Here is a 17,151-nt window from a genome sequence, read left to right on the forward strand (position 1 = left end):
TCTAACGGGGTTATATTTCATGTCATTTATCGTGATTTCATGTCATTCATACATGTTGTATACACACAATTTAAGAGACCTAACATAACGTTCTATGCTTTTAACATAACATTTCATCATATACATATCATACCATGACATATTGGATCACAATGTATCATATCATATACAAGTCATAACGTAAACACTTCGTAGTCATATGTTCTCTAACTTATCATAGCCTTACCGTTCTTATACCTATCATAGTCATACCGTTATGTGAACATACCTTAGTCATATCATCACAAGAACGTATCCTAACGCTATTGTTCTATAAATCTATCACAAACTTATCCCTTTCTACCGGTAACCTAATCGTATTCTTTCATCAATCTCTCTTATCCATATCACTCTGGTATGTAACCTAACCTTAACGTTTCATGAACGTATTTTACTCCTATTGTTACATTTCATTTTGTGCATCCTTCTCGTATCCTATCTCAAACATATCATTAAACACATCGTACCATAATTATTATCATACAGTTCAAATATTATAACATATACATAACATATAAGAAGCATATCGATCCACAGACAATTCACACATATCAATATATATGACACGTGCAGAACCACGAGGCACGTGTCAACATCAAATATAACCATACCGAGAATAAGGTCACTTACCTGACTAGCTTAAGTCGTTGTCACGAATATATCTTTAACGAAAGCTCGATTCCGTCCTTTGTAATCCGAGTCAACTTATATAAGCTCATGACATGAGTTTCAAGTTTGAACTCTACACACTTATTTCTCTAATTTACATTGGTCATTGTAAATTATATGACACGTCCTTTGTATTTTCTTTTCCCTCTATATTTAGTTTGTGGTTTTTAATTCTTTAATCTTATTTTCTTCCTATCTGTTGCATTTTAATTTTGTTCTCATATATTCCAAATTTCTACTAAATCTTGTTTCCAAATCATTTCTTATCTTAGTGTTTAGTGTTCACAAATTTTGTTGACCATTCTATTTTTAATCTATTAATTTGGCTACGGATATAAATTTAATCTAATATAGTTACTAGCATTCCTATAAATGATTGACATTGAGTTTCTAACTGAAAGCTAAACCATTTTAATAATTCCATGAAGATCTAACTTCCGTTCTTGAGCTTCTAGTATCCAAATTGTTTCAAATTTTCTTCCACAGACTCCTCTTATTGTGTCTAGTTTCTAGACAGTTAAATTTTTTTCATGAGAACCAGCATGGAAGGAGGTTCAAATTTAGAAAAACAAAAGAAGAAGATGAAACGTATATTTCCACCATTTCTGTAACGACCCTAAATTTTCACACACTCATAGTCACTACTAACGTCTCATGCTTATCTATAATGCGGAAATATAACTCTTACATGAACATCATTTATAACGTAAACTTCAAAAACGCTTAAAACAACTTTTTCTCTGGAAAACACAGCCATGGTCTTACGTATTTAAATACGAAATACTGAAATTTAGAGAACTTAAAAGCAGTAAAAAATAATTTAAAACGATGAAATGCATAACAACCTATTCTAACCTAAAACTAGAAATTTAAATATGAATCTTCTCTGTGCACATGCCATAGTCTTTGCTGGCGATGTCGCCGTCCTCCATACAAGTGCGTCTTGCCTTTACCTGAAAAATAATGTGGCACTCAGTCTTAGTATTTCAAAGAATACTCAGTAAGTGGCCCCACTATAGGGGGCCATGCAAATGCAAACACATGCAATCATGGTTTAGGGACCTATCTCTAACATCATAGGGGTGGCCTCCAGTCTCGAACAAATTGGATGTGTAGTACTTCCCTAAATACAACTCACACGTGCGAGTGTGAGTCCCTAGGGCGCTTGCACACCCCCTAGACCCTCTAGTCAAGCTAATCTGTAGTAACGTCCGAAGGTAAGCGGAACCCCATAGTGTCATGTGCCTCATGAACTCCCTCATCTGTGCGCATTCGCACTCATCATCATATTATGCTTGTCTGCACTCGTCATCTCAAAGGGAAGTAGCCCTATGCTTATGACATACAATATACATGAGGTCCCTCTAAACCCATCATAATGTCTCTTCTGACACAACCCTCTAGTCTCATCTCTTTATTACTCTAGGTAACACATGCTCGTGGATATTTATATTAATATCATTTTCATGCTCTTAGGGTTGTGTCCTATGTCGATCTAACGACACGATGCGATATGGCACTCATCATCATATAACATGCTCAATATGGAAAACATCATCATATAACATCATCACATCCTTATCTAACGTTATCAAGTCATCATATAACATCATCACATCATCATATAACATCATCACATCATCATATAACATCATCACATCATCATCTAACACCACATAACATTATCACATCATCACCTAACGTCATCACGTCATCACATAACATTATCACATCATCAAATAACATCATCACATCATCATATAACAACATCGCATCATCATCTAACATCATCACGAAATCACATAACATCATCACATCATCATATAACAACATCACATCATCATATAACAGCATCGCATCACTATCTAACATTATCAAGTCATCATATTACATCATCACATCATCATACAACATCGACACATCATCATACATCGTCATCACGTCATCATATAACGTCATCACATCATCATATAACATAAAGCATAAATGATACGTGCAAGGCCACTAGGCACGTGTCGTCATACATAAGACAAGTCTTTCAACCGAGCCGATAGTAAGGCCACTTAAATGAGAACCTCCCCCGCTCATGTCCATCTCGTTTCGATCATGCCGCCCCGCATGCGTTAAATCCGATTTTGTGCGCATGCCATGTCGGGTGCGATCATACCAGCACTAATGCACCGGATCCCATCAGAACTCCGCGGTTAAGCGTGCTTGGGCGAGAGTAGTACTAAGTTGGGTGACCACTTGGGAAGTCCTCGTGTTGCACCCCTTTTTCCTTTTTTTCTTTCAATTTCTCCCAGTTCTTTTCGTCCTTTCTGCACAATGAGAACCTCCCCCGCTCACGCCCATCGCGTTTCGATCATGCCGCCCCGCATGCGTTAAATCCGATTTTGTGCGCATGGCATATCGGGTGCGATCATATCAGCACTAATGCACCGGATTCAATCAGAACTCTGCAGTTAAGCGTGCTTGGGCGAGAGTAGTACTAAGTTGGGTGACCACTTGGGAAGTCCTCGTGTTGCACCCCTTTTTTTCTTTCAATTTCTCCCCGTTCTTTTCTTCCTTTCTCTACAAATGAGAACCTCCCCCGCTCACGCCCATCGCGTTTCGATCATGCCGCCCCGCATGCGTTAAATCCGATTTTGTGCGCATGGCATGTCGGGTGCAATCATACCAGCACTAATCCATCGGATCTTATCAGAACTCCGCAGTTAAACGTGCTAGAGCGAGAGTAGTACTAAGCATGCTTGGGCGAGAGTAGTACTAAGTTGGGTAACCACTTGGGAAGTCCTCGTGTTGCACCCATTTTTTTCTTTCAATTTCTCCCAGTTCTTTTCTTCCTTTCTCTACAAATGAGATCCTCCCCCGCTCTGGCCCATCGCGTTTCGATCATGCCGCCCCGCATGCGTTAAATCCGATTTTGTGCGCATGGCATGTGGGGTGCGATCATACCAGCACTAATGCACCGTATCCCATCAGAACTCTATAGTTAAGCGTGCTTGGGCGAAAGTAGTACTAAGTTGGGTGACCACTTGGGAAGTCCTCGTGTTGCACCCCTTTTTTTCTTTCAATTTCTCCCAGTTCTTTTCTTCCTTTCTCCACAATGAGAACCTCCCCCGCTCACGCCCATCGCGTTTCGATCATGTCGCCCCGCATGCGTTAAATCCGATTTTGTGTGCATGGCATGTCGGGTGCGATCATACCAGCACTAATGCACCGGATCCCATCAGAACTCTGCAGTAAACTGTGCTTGGGCGAGAGTAGTACTAAGTTGGGTGACCAATTGGGAAGTCCTCGTGTTGCACCCCTTTTTTTCTTTCAATTTCTCCCAGTTCTTTTCTTCATTTCTCTACAAATGAGAACTTCCCCCGCTCACGCCCATCGCGTTTCGATCATGCCGCCCCGCATGCGTTAAATCCGATTTTGTGCGCATGGCATATCGGGTGCGATCATATCAGCACTAATGCACCGGATTCAATCAGAACTCTGCAGCTAAGCGTGCTTGGGCGAGAGAAGTACTAAGTTGGGTGACCACTTGGGAAGTCCTCGTGTTGCACCCCATTTTTTCTTTGAATTTCTCCCAGTTCTTTTCTTCCTTTCTCTACAAATGAGAACCTCCCCCGCTCACGCCCATCGCGTTTCGATCATGCCGCCCCGCATGCGTTAAATCCGATTTTGTGCGCATGGCATGTCGGGTGCGATCATACCAGCACTAATGCACCGAATCCCATCAGAACTCCGCAGCTAAGCGTGCTTAGGCGAGAGTAGTACTAAATTGGGTGACCACTTGAAGTCCTCGTGTTGCCTCCCCCGCTCACACCCATCGCGTTTGGATCATGCCGCCCCGCATGCGTTAAATCCGATTTTGTGCGCATGGCATGTTGGTGCGATCATACCAGCACTAATGCATTTTTTCTTTCAATTTCTCCCATTTCTTTTCTTCCTTTCTCTACAAATGAGAACCTCCCCCGCTCATGCCCATCGCGTTTCGATCATGCCGCCCCGCATGCGTTAAATCCGATTTTGTTCGCATGGCATGTCGGGTGCGATCATACCAGCACTAATGCACCGAATCCCATCAGAACTCCGCAGCTAAGCGTGCTTAGGCGAGAGTAGTACTAAGTTGGGTGACCACTTGAAGTCCTCGTGTATCCTCCCCCGCTCACGCCCATCTCGTTTCGATCATGCCGCCCCGCATGCGTTAAATCCGATTTTGTGCGCATGGCATGTCGGGTGCGATCATACCAGCACTAATGCACCGGATCCCATCAGAACTCCGCAGTGAAGCGTGGTTGGGCGAGAGTAGTACTAAGTTGGGTGACTGCTTGGGAAGTCTGCCGCCCCGCATGCGTTAAATCCAATTTTGTGCGCATGGCATGTTGGTGCGATCAAACCTGCACTAATGCACCGGATCCCATCAGAACTTCGCAGTGAAGCGTGGTTGGGCGAGAGTAGTACTAAGTTGGGTGACTGCTTGGGAAGTCTGCCGCCCCGCATGCGTTAAATCCAATTTTGGGCGCATGGCATGTTGGTGCGATCAAACCTGCACTAATGCACCGGATCCCATCAGAACTCCGCAGTGAAGCGTGCTTGGGCGAGAGTAGTACTAAGCTGGGTGACCACTTGGGAAGTCCTCGTGTTGCACCCCTTTTTTTCTTTCAATTTCTCCCAGTTCTTTTCTTCCTTTCTCTACAAATGAGAACCTCCCCCGCTCACGCCCATCGCGTTTCGATCATGCCGCCCCGCATGCGTTAAATCCGATTTTGTGCGCATGGCATGTCGGGTGCGATCATACCAGCACTAATGCACCGAATACCATCAGAACTCCGCAGTTAAGCGTGCTTGGGCGAGAGTAGTACTAAGTTGGGTGACCACTTGAAGTCCTCGTGTTGCCTCCCCCGCTCACGCCCATCGCGTTTCGATCATGCCGCCCCGCATGCGTTAAATCCGATTTTGTGCGCATGGCATATCGGGTGCGATCATATCAGCACTAATGCACCGGATCCCATCAGAACTCCGCAGCTAAGCGTGCTTGGGCGAGAATAGTACTAAGTTGGGTGACTGCTTGGGAAGTCTGCCGCCCCGCATGCGCTAAATCTGATTTTGTGCGCATGGCATATCGGGCGCGATCATACCAGCACTAATGCACTGAATCCCATCAGAACTCCGCGGCTAAGCGTGCTTGGGCGAGAATAGTACTAAGTTGGGTGACCACTTTGAAGTCCTCGTGTTGCCTCCCCCGCTCACGCCCATCGCGTTTCGATCATGCCGCCCCGCATGCGTTAAATCCGATTTTGTGCGCATGGCATATCGGGTGCGATCATACCAGCACTAATGCACCGGATCCCATCAGAACTCCGCAGTTAAGCGTGCTTGGGCGAGAGTAGTACTAAGTTGGGTGACCACTTGGGAAGTCCTCGTGTTGCACCCCTTTTTTTCTTTCAATTTCTCCCAGTTCTTTTCTTCCTTTCTCTACAAATGAGAACCTCCCCCGCTCACGCCCATCGCGTTTCGATCATGCCGCCCCGCATGCGTTAAATCCGATTTTGTGCGCATGGCATGTCGGGTGCGATCATACCAGCACTAATGCACCGGATCCCATCAGAACTCCGCAGCTAAGCGTGCTTGGGCGAGAATAGTACAAAGTTGGGTGACCACTTGGGAAGTCCTCGTGTTGCACCCCTTTTTTCCTTTCATTTTCTCCCAGTTCTTTTCTTCCTTTCTCTACAAATGAGAACCTCCCTCGCTCATGCCCATCGCGTTTCGATCATGCCGCCCCGCATGCGTTAAATCCGATTTTGTGCGCATGGCATGTCGGGTGCGATCATACCAGCACTAATGAACCGAATCCCATCAGAACTCCGCAGCTAAGCGTGCTTAGGCGAGAGTAGTACTAAGTTAGGTGACCACTTGAAGTCCTCGTGTTGCCTCCCCCGCTCACGCCCATCGCGTTTCGATCATGCTGCCCCGCATGCGTTAAATCCGATTTTGTGCGCATGGCATGTCGGGTGCGATCATACCAGCACTAATGCACCGGATCCCATCAGAACTCCGCAGTGAAGCGTGGTTGGGCGAGAGTAGTACTAAGTTGGGTGACTGCTTGGGAAGTCTGCCGCCCCGCATGCGTTAAATCCAATTTTGTGCGCATGGCATGTTGGTGCGATCAAACTTGCACTAATGCACCGGATCCCATCAGAACTCTGCAGTGAAGCGTGCTTGGGCGAGAGTAGTACTAAGCTGGGTGACCACTTGGGAAGTCCTCGTGTTGCACCCCTTTTTTTCTTTCAATTTCTCCCAAATTGGGTGACCACTTGAAGTCCTCGTGTTGCCTCCCCCGCTCACGCCCATCGCGTTTCGATCATGCTGCCCCGCATGCGTTAAATCCGATTTTGTGCGCATGGCATGTCGGGTGCGATCATACCAGCACTAATGCACCGGATCCCATCAGAACTCCGCAGTTAAGCGTGCTTGGGCGAGAGTAGTACTAAGTTGGGTGACCACTTGGGAAGTCCTCGTGTTGCACCCCTTTTTTTCTTTCAATTTCTCCCAGTTCTTTTCTTCCTTTCTCTACAAATGAGAACCTCCCCCGCTCACGCCCATCGCGTTTCGATCATGCCGCCCCGCATGCGTTAAATCCGATTTTGTGCGCATGGCATGTCGGGTGCGATCATACCAGCACTAATGCACCGAATACCATTAGAACTCTGCAGTTAAGCGTGCTTGGGCGAGAGTAGTACTAAGTTGGGTGACCACTTGTGAAGTCCTTGTGTTGCCTCCCCCGCTCACGCCCATCGCGTTTCGATCATACCAGCACTAATGCACCGAATACCATCAGAATTCCGCAGTTAAGCGTGCTTGGGCGAGAGTAGTACTCAGTTGGGTGACCACTTGAAGTCCTCGTGTTGCCTCCCCCGCTCACGCCCATTGCGTTTCGATCATGCCGCCCCGCATGCGTTAAATCCGATTTTGTGCGCATGGCATATCGGGTGCGATCATATCAGCACTAATGCACCGGATCCCATCAGAACTCCGCAGCTAAGCGTGCTTGGGCGAGAATAGTACTAAGTTGGGTGACCACTTGGGAAGTCCTCGTGTTGCACCCCTTTTTTCCTTTCAATTTCTCCCAGTTCTTTTCTTCCTTTCTCTACAAATGAGAACCTCCCCCGCTCATGCCCATCGCGTTTCGATCATGCCGCCCCGCATGCGTTAAATCCGATTTAGTGCGCATGGCATGTCGGGTGCGATCATACCAGCACTAATGCACCGGATCCCATCAGAACTCCGCAGTGAAGCGTGGTTGGGCGAGAGTAGTACTAAGTTGGGTGACTGCTTGGAAAGTCTGCCGCCCCGCATGCGTTAAATCCAATTTTGTGCGCATGGCATGTTGGTGCGATCAAACCTGCACTAATGCACCGGATCCCATCAGAACTCCGCAGTGAAGCGTGCTTGGGCGAGAGTAGTACTAAGCTGGGTGACCACTTGGGAAGTCCTCGTGTTGCACCCCTGTTTTTCTTTCAATTTCTCCCAGTTCTTTTCTTCCGTTCTCTACAAATGAGAACCTCCCCCGCTCATGCCCATCGCGTTTCGATCATGCCGCCCCGCATGCGTTAAACCCGATTTTGTGCGCATGGCATGTCGGGTGCGATCATATCAGCACTAATGCACCGGATCCCATCAGAACTCCGCAGTGAAGCGTGCTTGGGCGAGAGTAGTACTAAGCTGGGTGACCACTTGGGAAGTCCTCGTGTTGCACCCCTGTTTTTCTTTCAATTTCTCCCAGTTCTTTTCTTCCGTTCTCTACAAATGAGAACCTCCCCCGCTCATGCCCATCGCGTTTCGATCATGCCGCCCCGCATGCGTTAAACCCGATTTTGTGCGCATGGCATGTCGGGTGCGATCATATCAGCACTAATGCACCGGATCCCATCAGAACTCCGCAGTGAAGCGTGCTTGGGCGAGAGTAGTACTAAGCTGGGTGACCACTTGGGAAGTCCTCGTGTTGCACCCCTGTTTTTCTTTCAATTTCTCCCAGTTCTTTTCTTCCGTTCTCTACAAATGAGAACCTCCCCCGCTCATGCCCATCGCGTTTCGATCATGCCGCCCCGCATGCGTTAAACCCGATTTTGTGCGCATGGCATGTCGGGTGCGATCATATCAGCACTAATGCACCGGATCCCATCAGAACTCCGCAGTGAAGCGTGCTTGGGCGAGAGTAGTACTAAGCTGGGTGACCACTTGGGAAGTCCTCGTGTTGCACCCCTGTTTTTCTTTCAATTTCTCCCAGTTCTTTTCTTCCGTTCTCTACAAATGAGAACCTCCCCCGCTCATGCCCATCGCGTTTCGATCATGCCGCCCCGCATGCGTTAAACCCGATTTTGTGCGCATGGCATGTCGGGTGCGATCATATCAGCACTAATGCACCGGATCCCATCAGAACTCCGCAGTGAAGCGTGCTTGGGCGAGAGTAGTACTAAGCTGGGTGACCACTTGGGAAGTCCTCGTGTTGCACCCCTGTTTTTCTTTCAATTTCTCCCAGTTCTTTTCTTCCGTTCTCTACAAATGAGAACCTCCCCCGCTCATGCCCATCGCGTTTCGATCATGCCGCCCCGCATGCGTTAAACCCGATTTTGTGCGCATGGCATGTCGGGTGCGATCATATCAGCACTAATGCACCGGATCCCATCAGAACTCCGCAGTGAAGCGTGCTTGGGCGAGAGTAGTACTAAGCTGGGTGACCACTTGGGAAGTCCTCGTGTTGCACCCCTGTTTTTCTTTCAATTTCTCCCAGTTCTTTTCTTCCGTTCTCTACAAATGAGAACCTCCCCCGCTCATGCCCATCGCGTTTCGATCATGCCGCCCCGCATGCGTTAAACCCGATTTTGTGCGCATGGCATGTCGGGTGCGATCATATCAGCACTAATGCACCGGATCCCATCAGAACTCCGCAGTGAAGCGTGCTTGGGCGAGAGTAGTACTAAGCTGGGTGACCACTTGGGAAGTCCTCGTGTTGCACCCCTGTTTTTCTTTCAATTTCTCCCAGTTCTTTTCTTCCGTTCTCTACAAATGAGAACCTCCCCCGCTCATGCCCATCGCGTTTCGATCATGCCGCCCCGCATGCGTTAAACCCGATTTTGTGCGCATGGCATGTCGGGTGCGATCATATCAGCACTAATGCACCGGATCCCATCAGAACTCCGCAGTGAAGCGTGCTTGGGCGAGAGTAGTACTAAGCTGGGTGACCACTTGGGAAGTCCTCGTGTTGCACCCCTGTTTTTCTTTCAATTTCTCCCAGTTCTTTTCTTCCGTTCTCTACAAATGAGAACCTCCCCCGCTCATGCCCATCGCGTTTCGATCATGCCGCCCCGCATGCGTTAAACCCGATTTTGTGCGCATGGCATGTCGGGTGCGATCATATCAGCACTAATGCACCGGATCCCATCAGAACTCCGCAGTGAAGCGTGCTTGGGCGAGAGTAGTACTAAGCTGGGTGACCACTTGGGAAGTCCTCGTGTTGCACCCCTGTTTTTCTTTCAATTTCTCCCAGTTCTTTTCTTCCGTTCTCTACAAATGAGAACCTCCCCCGCTCATGCCCATCGCGTTTCGATCATGCCGCCCCGCATGCGTTAAACCCGATTTTGTGCGCATGGCATGTCGGGTGCGATCATATCAGCACTAATGCACCGGATCCCATCAGAACTCCGCAGTGAAGCGTGCTTGGGCGAGAGTAGTACTAAGCTGGGTGACCACTTGGGAAGTCCTCGTGTTGCACCCCTGTTTTTCTTTCAATTTCTCCCAGTTCTTTTCTTCCGTTCTCTACAAATGAGAACCTCCCCCGCTCATGCCCATCGCGTTTCGATCATGCCGCCCCGCATGCGTTAAACCCGATTTTGTGCGCATGGCATGTCGGGTGCGATCATATCAGCACTAATGCACCGGATCCCATCAGAACTCCGCAGTGAAGCGTGCTTGGGCGAGAGTAGTACTAAGCTGGGTGACCACTTGGGAAGTCCTCGTGTTGCACCCCTGTTTTTCTTTCAATTTCTCCCAGTTCTTTTCTTCCGTTCTCTACAAATGAGAACCTCCCCCGCTCATGCCCATCGCGTTTCGATCATGCCGCCCCGCATGCGTTAAACCCGATTTTGTGCGCATGGCATGTCGGGTGCGATCATATCAGCACTAATGCACCGGATCCCATCAGAACTCCGCAGTGAAGCGTGCTTGGGCGAGAGTAGTACTAAGCTGGGTGACCACTTGGGAAGTCCTCGTGTTGCACCCCTGTTTTTCTTTCAATTTCTCCCAGTTCTTTTCTTCCGTTCTCTACAAATGAGAACCTCCCCCGCTCATGCCCATCGCGTTTCGATCATGCCGCCCCGCATGCGTTAAACCCGATTTTGTGCGCATGGCATGTCGGGTGCGATCATACCAGCACTAATGCACCGGATCCCATCAGAACTCCGCAGTGAAGCGTGGTTGGGCGAGAGTAGTACTAAGTTGGGTGACTGCTTGGGAAGTCTGCCGCCCCGCATGCGTTAAATCCAATTTTGTGCGCATGGCATGTTGGTGCGATTAAACCTGCACTAATGCACCGGATTCCATCAGAACTCCGCAGTGAAGCGTGCTTGGGCGAGAGTAGTACTAAGCTGGGTGACCACTTGGGAAGTCCTCGTGTTGCACCCCTTTTTTTCTTTCAATTTCACCCATTTCTTTTCTACCTTTCTCTTGGGAAGTCCTCGTGTTGCACCCCTTTTTTTCTTTCAATTTCACCCATTTCTTTTCTACCTTTCTCTACAAATGAGAACCTCCCCCGCTCATGCCCATCGCGTTTCGATCATGCCGCCCCGCATGCGTTAAATCCAAAGCGATCATACCAGCAGTAATGCACCGGATCCCATCAGAACTCCGCAGTGAAGCGTGCTTGGGCGAGAGTAGTACTAAGTTGGGTGACCACTTGGGAAGTCCTCGTGTTGCACCCCTTTTTTTCTTTCAATTTCTCCCAGTTCTTTTCTTCCTTTCTCTACAAATGAGAACCTCCCCCGCTCACACCCATCGCGTTTCGATCATGCCGCCCCGCATGCGTTAAATCCGATTTTGTGCGCATGGCATGTCGGGTGCGATCATACCAGCACTAATGCACCGGATCCCATCAGAACTCCGCAGCTAAGCGTGCTTGGGCGAGAGAAGTACTAAGTTGGGTGACCACTTGGGAAGTCCTCGTGTTGCACCCCATTTTTTCTTTGAATTTCTCCCAGTTCTTGTCTTCCTTTCTCTACAAATGAGAACCTCCCCCGCTCACGCCCATCGCGTTTTGATCATGCCGCCCCGCATGCGTTAAATCCGATTTTGTGCGCATGGCATGTCGGGTGCGATCATACCAGCACTAATGCACCGAATCCCATCAGAACTCCGCAGCTAAGCGTGCTTAGGCGAGAGTAGTACTAAGTTGGGTGACCACTTGAAGTCCTCGTGTTGCCTCCCCCGCTCACGCCCATCGCGTTTGGATCATGCCGCCCCGCATGCGTTAAATCCGATTTTGTGCGCATGGCATGTTGGTGCGATCATACCAGCACTAATGCATTTTTTCTTTCAATTTCTCCCATTTCTTTTCTTCCTTTGTTGGTGCGATCATACCAGCACTAATGCATTTTTTCTTTCAATTTCTCCCATTTCTTTTCTTCCTTTCTCTACAAATGAGAACCTCCCCCGCTCATGCCCATCGCGTTTCGATCATGCCGCCCCGCATGCGTTAAATCCGATTTTGTGCGCATGGCATGTCGGGTGCGATCATACCAGCACTAATGCACCGGATCCCATCAGAACTCCGCAGTTAAGCGTGCTTGGGCGAGAGTAGTACTAAGTTGGGTGACCACTTGGGAAGTCCTCGTGTTGCACCCCTTTTTTTCTTTCAATTTCTCCCAGTTCTTTTCTTCCTTTCTCTACAAATGAGAACCTCCCCCGCTCACGCCCATCGCGTTTCGATCATGCCGCCCCGCATGCGTTAAATCCGATTTTGTGCGCATGGCATGTCGGGTGCGATCATACCAGCACTAATGCACCGGATCCCATCAGAACTCCGCAGTTAAGCGTGCTTGGGCGAGAGTAGTACTAAGTTGGGTGACCACTTGGGAAGTCCTCGTGTTGCACCCCTTTTTTTCTTTCAATTTCTCCCAGTTCTTTTCTTCCTTTCTCTACAAATGAGAACCTCCCCCGCTCACGCCCATCGCGTTTCGATCATGCCGCCCCGCATGCGTTAAATCCGATTTTGTGCGCATGGCATGTCGGGTGCGATCATACCAGCACTAATGCACCGGATCCCATCAGAACTCCGCAGTTAAGCGTGCTTGGGCGAGAGTAGTACTAAGTTGGGTGACCACTTGGGAAGTCCTCGTGTTGCACCCCTTTTTTTCTTTCAATTTCTCCCAGTTCTTTTCTTCCTTTCTCTACAAATGAGAACCTCCCCCGCTCACGCCCATCGCGTTTCGATCATGCCGCCCCGCATGCGTTAAATCCGATTTTGTGCGCATGGCATGTCGGGTGCGATCATACCAGCACTAATGCACCGGATCCCATCAGAACTCCGCAGTTAAGCGTGCTTGGGCGAGAGTAGTACTAAGTTGGGTGACCACTTGGGAAGTCCTCGTGTTGCACCCCTTTTTTTCTTTCAATTTCTCCCAGTTCTTTTCTTCCTTTCTCTACAAATGAGAACCTCCCCCGCTCACGCCCATCGCGTTTCGATCATGCCGCCCCGCATGCGTTAAATCCGATTTTGTGCGCATGGCATGTCGGGTGCGATCATACCAGCACTAATGCACCGGATCCCATCAGAACTCCGCAGTTAAGCGTGCTTGGGCGAGAGTAGTACTAAGTTGGGTGACCACTTGGGAAGTCCTCGTGTTGCACCCCTTTTTTTCTTTCAATTTCTCCCAGTTCTTTTCTTCCTTTCTCTACAAATGAGAACCTCCCCCGCTCACGCCCATCGCGTTTCGATCATGCCGCCCCGCATGCGTTAAATCCGATTTTGTGCGCATGGCATGTCGGGTGCGATCATACCAGCACTAATGCACCGGATCCCATCAGAACTCCGCAGTTAAGCGTGCTTGGGCGAGAGTAGTACTAAGTTGGGTGACCACTTGGGAAGTCCTCGTGTTGCACCCCTTTTTTTCTTTCAATTTCTCCCAGTTCTTTTCTTCCTTTCTCTACAAATGAGAACCTTGGGAAGTCTGCCGCCCCGCATGCGTTAAATCCAATTTTGTGCGCATGGCATGTTGGTGCGATCACATGGCATGTCGGGTGCGATCATACCAGCACTAATGCACCGGATCCCATCAGAACTCCGCAGTGAAGCGTGGTTGGGCAAGAGTAGTACTAAGTTGGGTGACTGCTTGGGAAGTCTGCCGCCCCGCATGCGTTAAATCCAATTTTGTGCGCATGGCATGTTGGTGCGATCAAACCTGCACTAATGCACCGGATCCCATCAGAACTCCGCAGTGAAGCGTGCTTGGGCGAGAGTAGTACTAAGCTGGGTGACCACTTGGGAAGTCCTCGTGTTGCACCCCTTTTTTTCTTTCAATTTCACCCATTTCTTTTCTTCCTTTCTCTACAAATGAGAACCTCCCCCGCTCACGCCCATCGCGTTTCGATCATGCCGCCCCGCATGCGTTAAATCCGATTTTGTGCGCATGGCATGTCGGGTGCGATCATACCAGCACTAATGCACCGGATCCCATCAGAACTCCGCAGTTAAGCGTGCTTGGGCGAGAGTAGTACTAAGTTGGGTGACCACTTGGGAAGTCCTCGTGTTGCACCCCTTTTTTTCTTTCAATTTCTCCCAGTTCTTTTCTTCCTTTCTCTACAAATGAGAACCTCCCCCGCTCATGCCCATCGCGTTTCGATCATGCCGCCCCGCATGCGTTAAATCCAAAGCGATCATACCAGCAGTAATGCACCGGATCCCATCAGAACTCTGCAGTGAAGCGTGCTTGGGCGAGAGTAGTACTAAGTTGGGTGACCACTTGGAAAGTCCTCGTGTTGCACCCCTTTTTTTCTTTCAATTTCTCCCAGTTCTTTTCTTCCTTTCTCTAAAAATGAGAACCTCCCCCAATTTCTCCCAGTTCTTTTCTTCCTTTCTCTAAAAATGAGAACCTCCCCCGCTCACGCCCATCGCGTTTCGATCATGCCGCCCCGCATGCGTTAAATCCGATTTTGTGCGCATGGCATGTCGGGTGCGATCATACCAGCACTAATGCACCGGATCCCATCAGAACACCGCAGCTAAGCGTGCTTGGGCGAGAGTAGTACTAAGTTTGGTGACCACTTGGGAAGTCCTCGTGTTGCACCCCTTTTTTTCTTTCAATTTCTCCCAGTTCTTTTCTTCCTTTCTCTACAAATGAGAACCTCCCCCGCTCACGCCCATCGCGTTTCGATCATGCCGCCCCGCATGCGTTAAATCCGATTTTGTGCGCATGGCATGTCGGGTGCGATCATACGAGCACTAATGCACTGGATCCCATCAGAACTCCGCAGTTAAGTGTGCTTGGGATAGAGTAGTTGTGAATGTTTGATTAATCCACCACACCTAAATGGTGTGAAAGTTATCTTATTTATAATCAAATAAATTACAAGGATATGGAAATAGTAATAAATGGAAATAACAATAAATGGAAAGATACTTATGATAATAAGGCAAATATTTGCCTTATAATAAAATATCAAATATATATGGTAAACTATAATTTATTACTAAATATCCTTAACAGTAGTACTAAGTTGAGTGACCACTTGGGAAGTCCTCGTGTTGCACCCCTTTTTTTTCTTTCAATTTCTCCCAGTTCTTTTCTTCCTTTCTCTACAAATAAGAACCTCCCCCGCTAACGCCCATCGCGTTTCGATCATGCCGCCCCGCATGCGTTAAATCCGATTTTGTGTGCATGGCATATCGGGTGCGATCAAATCAGCACTAATGCACCGGATCCCATCAGAACTCCGCAGCTAAGCGTGCTTGGGCGAGAGTAGGACTAAGTTGGGTGACCACTTGGGAAGTTCTCGTGTTTGCACCCCTTTTTTTCTTTCAATTTCTCCCAGTTCTTTTCTTCCTTTCTCTACAAATGAGAACCTCCCCCGCTCACGCCCATCGCGTTTCGATCATGCCGCCCCGCATGCGTTAAATCCAATTTTGTGCGCATGGCATGTCGGTGCGATCATACCAGCACTAATGCACCGGATTCCATCAGAACTCCACAGTGAAGCGTGCTTGGACGAGAGTAGTACTAAGTTGGGTGACCACTTGGGAAGTCCTCGTGTTGCACCCCTTTTTTTCTTTCAATTTCTCCCAGTTCTTTTCTTCCTTTCTCTACAAATGAGAACCTCCCCCGCTCACGCCCATCGCGTTTCGATCATGCCGCCCCGCATGCGTTAAATCCGATTTTGTGCGCATGGCATGTCGGGTGCGATCATACGAGCACTAATGCACTGGATCCCATCAGAACTCCGCAGTTAAGCGTGCTTGGGCGAGAGTAGTACGAAGTTGAGTGACCACTTGGGAAGTCCTCGTGTTGCACCCCTTTTTTTCTTTCAATTTCTCCCAATTCTTCTCTTCCTTTCTCTACAAATGAGAACCTCCCCCGCTCACGCCCATCGCGTTTCGATCATGCCGCCCCGCATGCGTTAAATCCGATTTTGTGACCTCCCCCGCTCACGCCCATCGCGTTTCGATCATGCCGCCCCGCATGCGTTAAATCCGATTTTGTGTGCATGGCATATCGGGTGCGATCATATCAGCACTAATGCGCCGGATCCCATCAGAACTCCGCAGCTAAGCGTGCTTGGGCGAGAGTAGGACTAAGTTGGGTGACCACTTGGGAAGTCCTCGTGTTTGCACCCCTTTTTTTCTTTCAATTTCTCCCAGTTCTTTTCTTTGACCACTTGGGAAGTCCTCGTGTTTGCACCCCTTTTTTTCTTTCAATTTCTCCCAGTTCTTTTCTTCCTTTCTCTACAAATGAGAACCTCCCCCGCTCACGCCCATCGCAGGACTAAGTTGGGTGACCACTTGGGAAGTCCTCGTGTTGGCACCCCTTTTTTTCTTTCAATTTCTCCGAGTTCTTTTCTTCCTTTCTCTACAAATGAGAACCTCCCCCGCTCACGCCCATCGCGTTTCGATCATGCCGCCCCTCATGTGTTAAATCCGATTTTGTGCGCATGGCATGTCGGGTGTGATCATCCCAGCACTAATGCACCGGATCCCATCAGAATTTCGCGGTTAAGCGTGTGGCCACTTGGGAAGGTAAGCTAATATATGGATAAAGCAATTCTTATAGTAGCAAGCTAGCCCCTTATCTGCGTGGAGGAAAAATGGGACTATTCTGAGGGGCTGGGCTGGAGTGGACAGTACTCCTTGGCCTTTTACTAGTTAGTCTCCCCGGTAAAGCCCCCACCCCTTACGACCTA

General features: G+C 48.5%; 40 non-coding genes and 16 pseudogenes across 40 annotated transcripts; all 56 read left to right on the plus strand.

Annotated features, from left to right (window-relative positions):
• The first annotated feature begins 2,861 nt into the window (after positions 1 to 2,861).
• On the plus strand, positions 2,862 to 2,980 carry LOC111474544. Its single transcript, XR_002716049.1, has one exon. It is a non-coding gene; the product is annotated as a 5S ribosomal RNA (ribosomal RNA).
• A 139-nt stretch (positions 2,981 to 3,119) lies between these two features.
• LOC111474567 lies at positions 3,120 to 3,238 on the plus strand. Its single transcript, XR_002716071.1, has one exon. It is a non-coding gene; the product is annotated as a 5S ribosomal RNA (ribosomal RNA).
• A 133-nt stretch (positions 3,239 to 3,371) lies between these two features.
• On the plus strand, positions 3,372 to 3,516 carry LOC111474587 (annotated as a pseudogene).
• A 133-nt stretch (positions 3,517 to 3,649) lies between these two features.
• Positions 3,650 to 3,768, plus strand: LOC111474576. The gene has a single exon (XR_002716079.1). It is a non-coding gene; the product is annotated as a 5S ribosomal RNA (ribosomal RNA).
• Positions 3,769 to 3,900: 132 nt separating this feature from the next.
• LOC111474564 lies at positions 3,901 to 4,019 on the plus strand. Its single transcript, XR_002716068.1, has one exon. It is a non-coding gene; the product is annotated as a 5S ribosomal RNA (ribosomal RNA).
• Positions 4,020 to 4,152: 133 nt separating this feature from the next.
• Positions 4,153 to 4,271, plus strand: LOC111474571. Its single transcript, XR_002716074.1, has one exon. It is a non-coding gene; the product is annotated as a 5S ribosomal RNA (ribosomal RNA).
• Positions 4,272 to 4,404: 133 nt separating this feature from the next.
• LOC111474583 lies at positions 4,405 to 4,521 on the plus strand (annotated as a pseudogene).
• A 231-nt stretch (positions 4,522 to 4,752) lies between these two features.
• Positions 4,753 to 4,869, plus strand: LOC111474534 (annotated as a pseudogene).
• A 73-nt stretch (positions 4,870 to 4,942) lies between these two features.
• Positions 4,943 to 5,062, plus strand: LOC111474588 (annotated as a pseudogene).
• A 29-nt stretch (positions 5,063 to 5,091) lies between these two features.
• LOC111474537 lies at positions 5,092 to 5,206 on the plus strand (annotated as a pseudogene).
• Positions 5,207 to 5,240: 34 nt separating this feature from the next.
• On the plus strand, positions 5,241 to 5,359 carry LOC111474560. The gene has a single exon (XR_002716064.1). It is a non-coding gene; the product is annotated as a 5S ribosomal RNA (ribosomal RNA).
• A 133-nt stretch (positions 5,360 to 5,492) lies between these two features.
• On the plus strand, positions 5,493 to 5,609 carry LOC111474581 (annotated as a pseudogene).
• Positions 5,610 to 5,682: 73 nt separating this feature from the next.
• On the plus strand, positions 5,683 to 5,802 carry LOC111474586 (annotated as a pseudogene).
• A 30-nt stretch (positions 5,803 to 5,832) lies between these two features.
• On the plus strand, positions 5,833 to 5,950 carry LOC111474582 (annotated as a pseudogene).
• Positions 5,951 to 6,023: 73 nt separating this feature from the next.
• LOC111474532 lies at positions 6,024 to 6,142 on the plus strand. The gene has a single exon (XR_002716043.1). It is a non-coding gene; the product is annotated as a 5S ribosomal RNA (ribosomal RNA).
• Positions 6,143 to 6,275: 133 nt separating this feature from the next.
• On the plus strand, positions 6,276 to 6,394 carry LOC111474559. Its single transcript, XR_002716063.1, has one exon. It is a non-coding gene; the product is annotated as a 5S ribosomal RNA (ribosomal RNA).
• A 133-nt stretch (positions 6,395 to 6,527) lies between these two features.
• Positions 6,528 to 6,644, plus strand: LOC111474533 (annotated as a pseudogene).
• Positions 6,645 to 6,717: 73 nt separating this feature from the next.
• Positions 6,718 to 6,837, plus strand: LOC111474589 (annotated as a pseudogene).
• Positions 6,838 to 6,866: 29 nt separating this feature from the next.
• On the plus strand, positions 6,867 to 6,985 carry LOC111474569. The gene has a single exon (XR_002716072.1). It is a non-coding gene; the product is annotated as a 5S ribosomal RNA (ribosomal RNA).
• A 133-nt stretch (positions 6,986 to 7,118) lies between these two features.
• Positions 7,119 to 7,237, plus strand: LOC111474549. Its single transcript, XR_002716054.1, has one exon. It is a non-coding gene; the product is annotated as a 5S ribosomal RNA (ribosomal RNA).
• A 133-nt stretch (positions 7,238 to 7,370) lies between these two features.
• LOC111474578 lies at positions 7,371 to 7,489 on the plus strand. The gene has a single exon (XR_002716081.1). It is a non-coding gene; the product is annotated as a 5S ribosomal RNA (ribosomal RNA).
• A 16-nt stretch (positions 7,490 to 7,505) lies between these two features.
• On the plus strand, positions 7,506 to 7,622 carry LOC111474539 (annotated as a pseudogene).
• Positions 7,623 to 7,695: 73 nt separating this feature from the next.
• On the plus strand, positions 7,696 to 7,814 carry LOC111474545. Its single transcript, XR_002716050.1, has one exon. It is a non-coding gene; the product is annotated as a 5S ribosomal RNA (ribosomal RNA).
• Positions 7,815 to 7,947: 133 nt separating this feature from the next.
• LOC111474536 lies at positions 7,948 to 8,067 on the plus strand (annotated as a pseudogene).
• Positions 8,068 to 8,096: 29 nt separating this feature from the next.
• Positions 8,097 to 8,215, plus strand: LOC111474562. The gene has a single exon (XR_002716066.1). It is a non-coding gene; the product is annotated as a 5S ribosomal RNA (ribosomal RNA).
• A 133-nt stretch (positions 8,216 to 8,348) lies between these two features.
• On the plus strand, positions 8,349 to 8,467 carry LOC111474546. Its single transcript, XR_002716051.1, has one exon. It is a non-coding gene; the product is annotated as a 5S ribosomal RNA (ribosomal RNA).
• Positions 8,468 to 8,600: 133 nt separating this feature from the next.
• Positions 8,601 to 8,719, plus strand: LOC111474547. Its single transcript, XR_002716052.1, has one exon. It is a non-coding gene; the product is annotated as a 5S ribosomal RNA (ribosomal RNA).
• Positions 8,720 to 8,852: 133 nt separating this feature from the next.
• LOC111474548 lies at positions 8,853 to 8,971 on the plus strand. Its single transcript, XR_002716053.1, has one exon. It is a non-coding gene; the product is annotated as a 5S ribosomal RNA (ribosomal RNA).
• A 133-nt stretch (positions 8,972 to 9,104) lies between these two features.
• LOC111474550 lies at positions 9,105 to 9,223 on the plus strand. The gene has a single exon (XR_002716055.1). It is a non-coding gene; the product is annotated as a 5S ribosomal RNA (ribosomal RNA).
• Positions 9,224 to 9,356: 133 nt separating this feature from the next.
• Positions 9,357 to 9,475, plus strand: LOC111474551. Its single transcript, XR_002716056.1, has one exon. It is a non-coding gene; the product is annotated as a 5S ribosomal RNA (ribosomal RNA).
• A 133-nt stretch (positions 9,476 to 9,608) lies between these two features.
• Positions 9,609 to 9,727, plus strand: LOC111474553. The gene has a single exon (XR_002716057.1). It is a non-coding gene; the product is annotated as a 5S ribosomal RNA (ribosomal RNA).
• A 133-nt stretch (positions 9,728 to 9,860) lies between these two features.
• LOC111474554 lies at positions 9,861 to 9,979 on the plus strand. The gene has a single exon (XR_002716058.1). It is a non-coding gene; the product is annotated as a 5S ribosomal RNA (ribosomal RNA).
• Positions 9,980 to 10,112: 133 nt separating this feature from the next.
• On the plus strand, positions 10,113 to 10,231 carry LOC111474555. The gene has a single exon (XR_002716059.1). It is a non-coding gene; the product is annotated as a 5S ribosomal RNA (ribosomal RNA).
• Positions 10,232 to 10,364: 133 nt separating this feature from the next.
• On the plus strand, positions 10,365 to 10,483 carry LOC111474556. The gene has a single exon (XR_002716060.1). It is a non-coding gene; the product is annotated as a 5S ribosomal RNA (ribosomal RNA).
• Positions 10,484 to 10,616: 133 nt separating this feature from the next.
• LOC111474557 lies at positions 10,617 to 10,735 on the plus strand. The gene has a single exon (XR_002716061.1). It is a non-coding gene; the product is annotated as a 5S ribosomal RNA (ribosomal RNA).
• Positions 10,736 to 10,868: 133 nt separating this feature from the next.
• On the plus strand, positions 10,869 to 10,987 carry LOC111474558. The gene has a single exon (XR_002716062.1). It is a non-coding gene; the product is annotated as a 5S ribosomal RNA (ribosomal RNA).
• Positions 10,988 to 11,120: 133 nt separating this feature from the next.
• Positions 11,121 to 11,240, plus strand: LOC111474590 (annotated as a pseudogene).
• Positions 11,241 to 11,269: 29 nt separating this feature from the next.
• Positions 11,270 to 11,388, plus strand: LOC111474566. Its single transcript, XR_002716070.1, has one exon. It is a non-coding gene; the product is annotated as a 5S ribosomal RNA (ribosomal RNA).
• Positions 11,389 to 11,565: 177 nt separating this feature from the next.
• LOC111474577 lies at positions 11,566 to 11,684 on the plus strand. The gene has a single exon (XR_002716080.1). It is a non-coding gene; the product is annotated as a 5S ribosomal RNA (ribosomal RNA).
• Positions 11,685 to 11,817: 133 nt separating this feature from the next.
• LOC111474543 lies at positions 11,818 to 11,936 on the plus strand. Its single transcript, XR_002716048.1, has one exon. It is a non-coding gene; the product is annotated as a 5S ribosomal RNA (ribosomal RNA).
• A 133-nt stretch (positions 11,937 to 12,069) lies between these two features.
• LOC111474580 lies at positions 12,070 to 12,186 on the plus strand (annotated as a pseudogene).
• A 298-nt stretch (positions 12,187 to 12,484) lies between these two features.
• Positions 12,485 to 12,603, plus strand: LOC111474561. The gene has a single exon (XR_002716065.1). It is a non-coding gene; the product is annotated as a 5S ribosomal RNA (ribosomal RNA).
• Positions 12,604 to 12,736: 133 nt separating this feature from the next.
• Positions 12,737 to 12,855, plus strand: LOC111474573. Its single transcript, XR_002716076.1, has one exon. It is a non-coding gene; the product is annotated as a 5S ribosomal RNA (ribosomal RNA).
• Positions 12,856 to 12,988: 133 nt separating this feature from the next.
• LOC111474585 lies at positions 12,989 to 13,107 on the plus strand. Its single transcript, XR_002716082.1, has one exon. It is a non-coding gene; the product is annotated as a 5S ribosomal RNA (ribosomal RNA).
• A 133-nt stretch (positions 13,108 to 13,240) lies between these two features.
• LOC111474538 lies at positions 13,241 to 13,359 on the plus strand. The gene has a single exon (XR_002716044.1). It is a non-coding gene; the product is annotated as a 5S ribosomal RNA (ribosomal RNA).
• Positions 13,360 to 13,492: 133 nt separating this feature from the next.
• Positions 13,493 to 13,611, plus strand: LOC111474540. Its single transcript, XR_002716045.1, has one exon. It is a non-coding gene; the product is annotated as a 5S ribosomal RNA (ribosomal RNA).
• A 133-nt stretch (positions 13,612 to 13,744) lies between these two features.
• LOC111474541 lies at positions 13,745 to 13,863 on the plus strand. The gene has a single exon (XR_002716046.1). It is a non-coding gene; the product is annotated as a 5S ribosomal RNA (ribosomal RNA).
• A 133-nt stretch (positions 13,864 to 13,996) lies between these two features.
• LOC111474535 lies at positions 13,997 to 14,116 on the plus strand (annotated as a pseudogene).
• Positions 14,117 to 14,145: 29 nt separating this feature from the next.
• Positions 14,146 to 14,264, plus strand: LOC111474563. The gene has a single exon (XR_002716067.1). It is a non-coding gene; the product is annotated as a 5S ribosomal RNA (ribosomal RNA).
• A 133-nt stretch (positions 14,265 to 14,397) lies between these two features.
• LOC111474542 lies at positions 14,398 to 14,516 on the plus strand. Its single transcript, XR_002716047.1, has one exon. It is a non-coding gene; the product is annotated as a 5S ribosomal RNA (ribosomal RNA).
• A 110-nt stretch (positions 14,517 to 14,626) lies between these two features.
• On the plus strand, positions 14,627 to 14,745 carry LOC111474579 (annotated as a pseudogene).
• A 183-nt stretch (positions 14,746 to 14,928) lies between these two features.
• On the plus strand, positions 14,929 to 15,047 carry LOC111474565. Its single transcript, XR_002716069.1, has one exon. It is a non-coding gene; the product is annotated as a 5S ribosomal RNA (ribosomal RNA).
• A 598-nt stretch (positions 15,048 to 15,645) lies between these two features.
• On the plus strand, positions 15,646 to 15,765 carry LOC111474575. Its single transcript, XR_002716078.1, has one exon. It is a non-coding gene; the product is annotated as a 5S ribosomal RNA (ribosomal RNA).
• A 132-nt stretch (positions 15,766 to 15,897) lies between these two features.
• On the plus strand, positions 15,898 to 16,016 carry LOC111474570. Its single transcript, XR_002716073.1, has one exon. It is a non-coding gene; the product is annotated as a 5S ribosomal RNA (ribosomal RNA).
• Positions 16,017 to 16,149: 133 nt separating this feature from the next.
• LOC111474574 lies at positions 16,150 to 16,268 on the plus strand. Its single transcript, XR_002716077.1, has one exon. It is a non-coding gene; the product is annotated as a 5S ribosomal RNA (ribosomal RNA).
• Positions 16,269 to 16,468: 200 nt separating this feature from the next.
• Positions 16,469 to 16,588, plus strand: LOC111474572. The gene has a single exon (XR_002716075.1). It is a non-coding gene; the product is annotated as a 5S ribosomal RNA (ribosomal RNA).
• The last annotated feature ends 563 nt before the right edge of the window (positions 16,589 to 17,151 follow it).

The sequence above is a fragment of the Cucurbita maxima genome, unplaced genomic scaffold (assembly GCF_002738345.1).
Source record: "Cucurbita maxima cultivar Rimu unplaced genomic scaffold, Cmax_1.0 Cma_Scf00443, whole genome shotgun sequence".
Classification (NCBI taxonomy): Eukaryota; Viridiplantae; Streptophyta; class Magnoliopsida; order Cucurbitales; family Cucurbitaceae; genus Cucurbita; species Cucurbita maxima.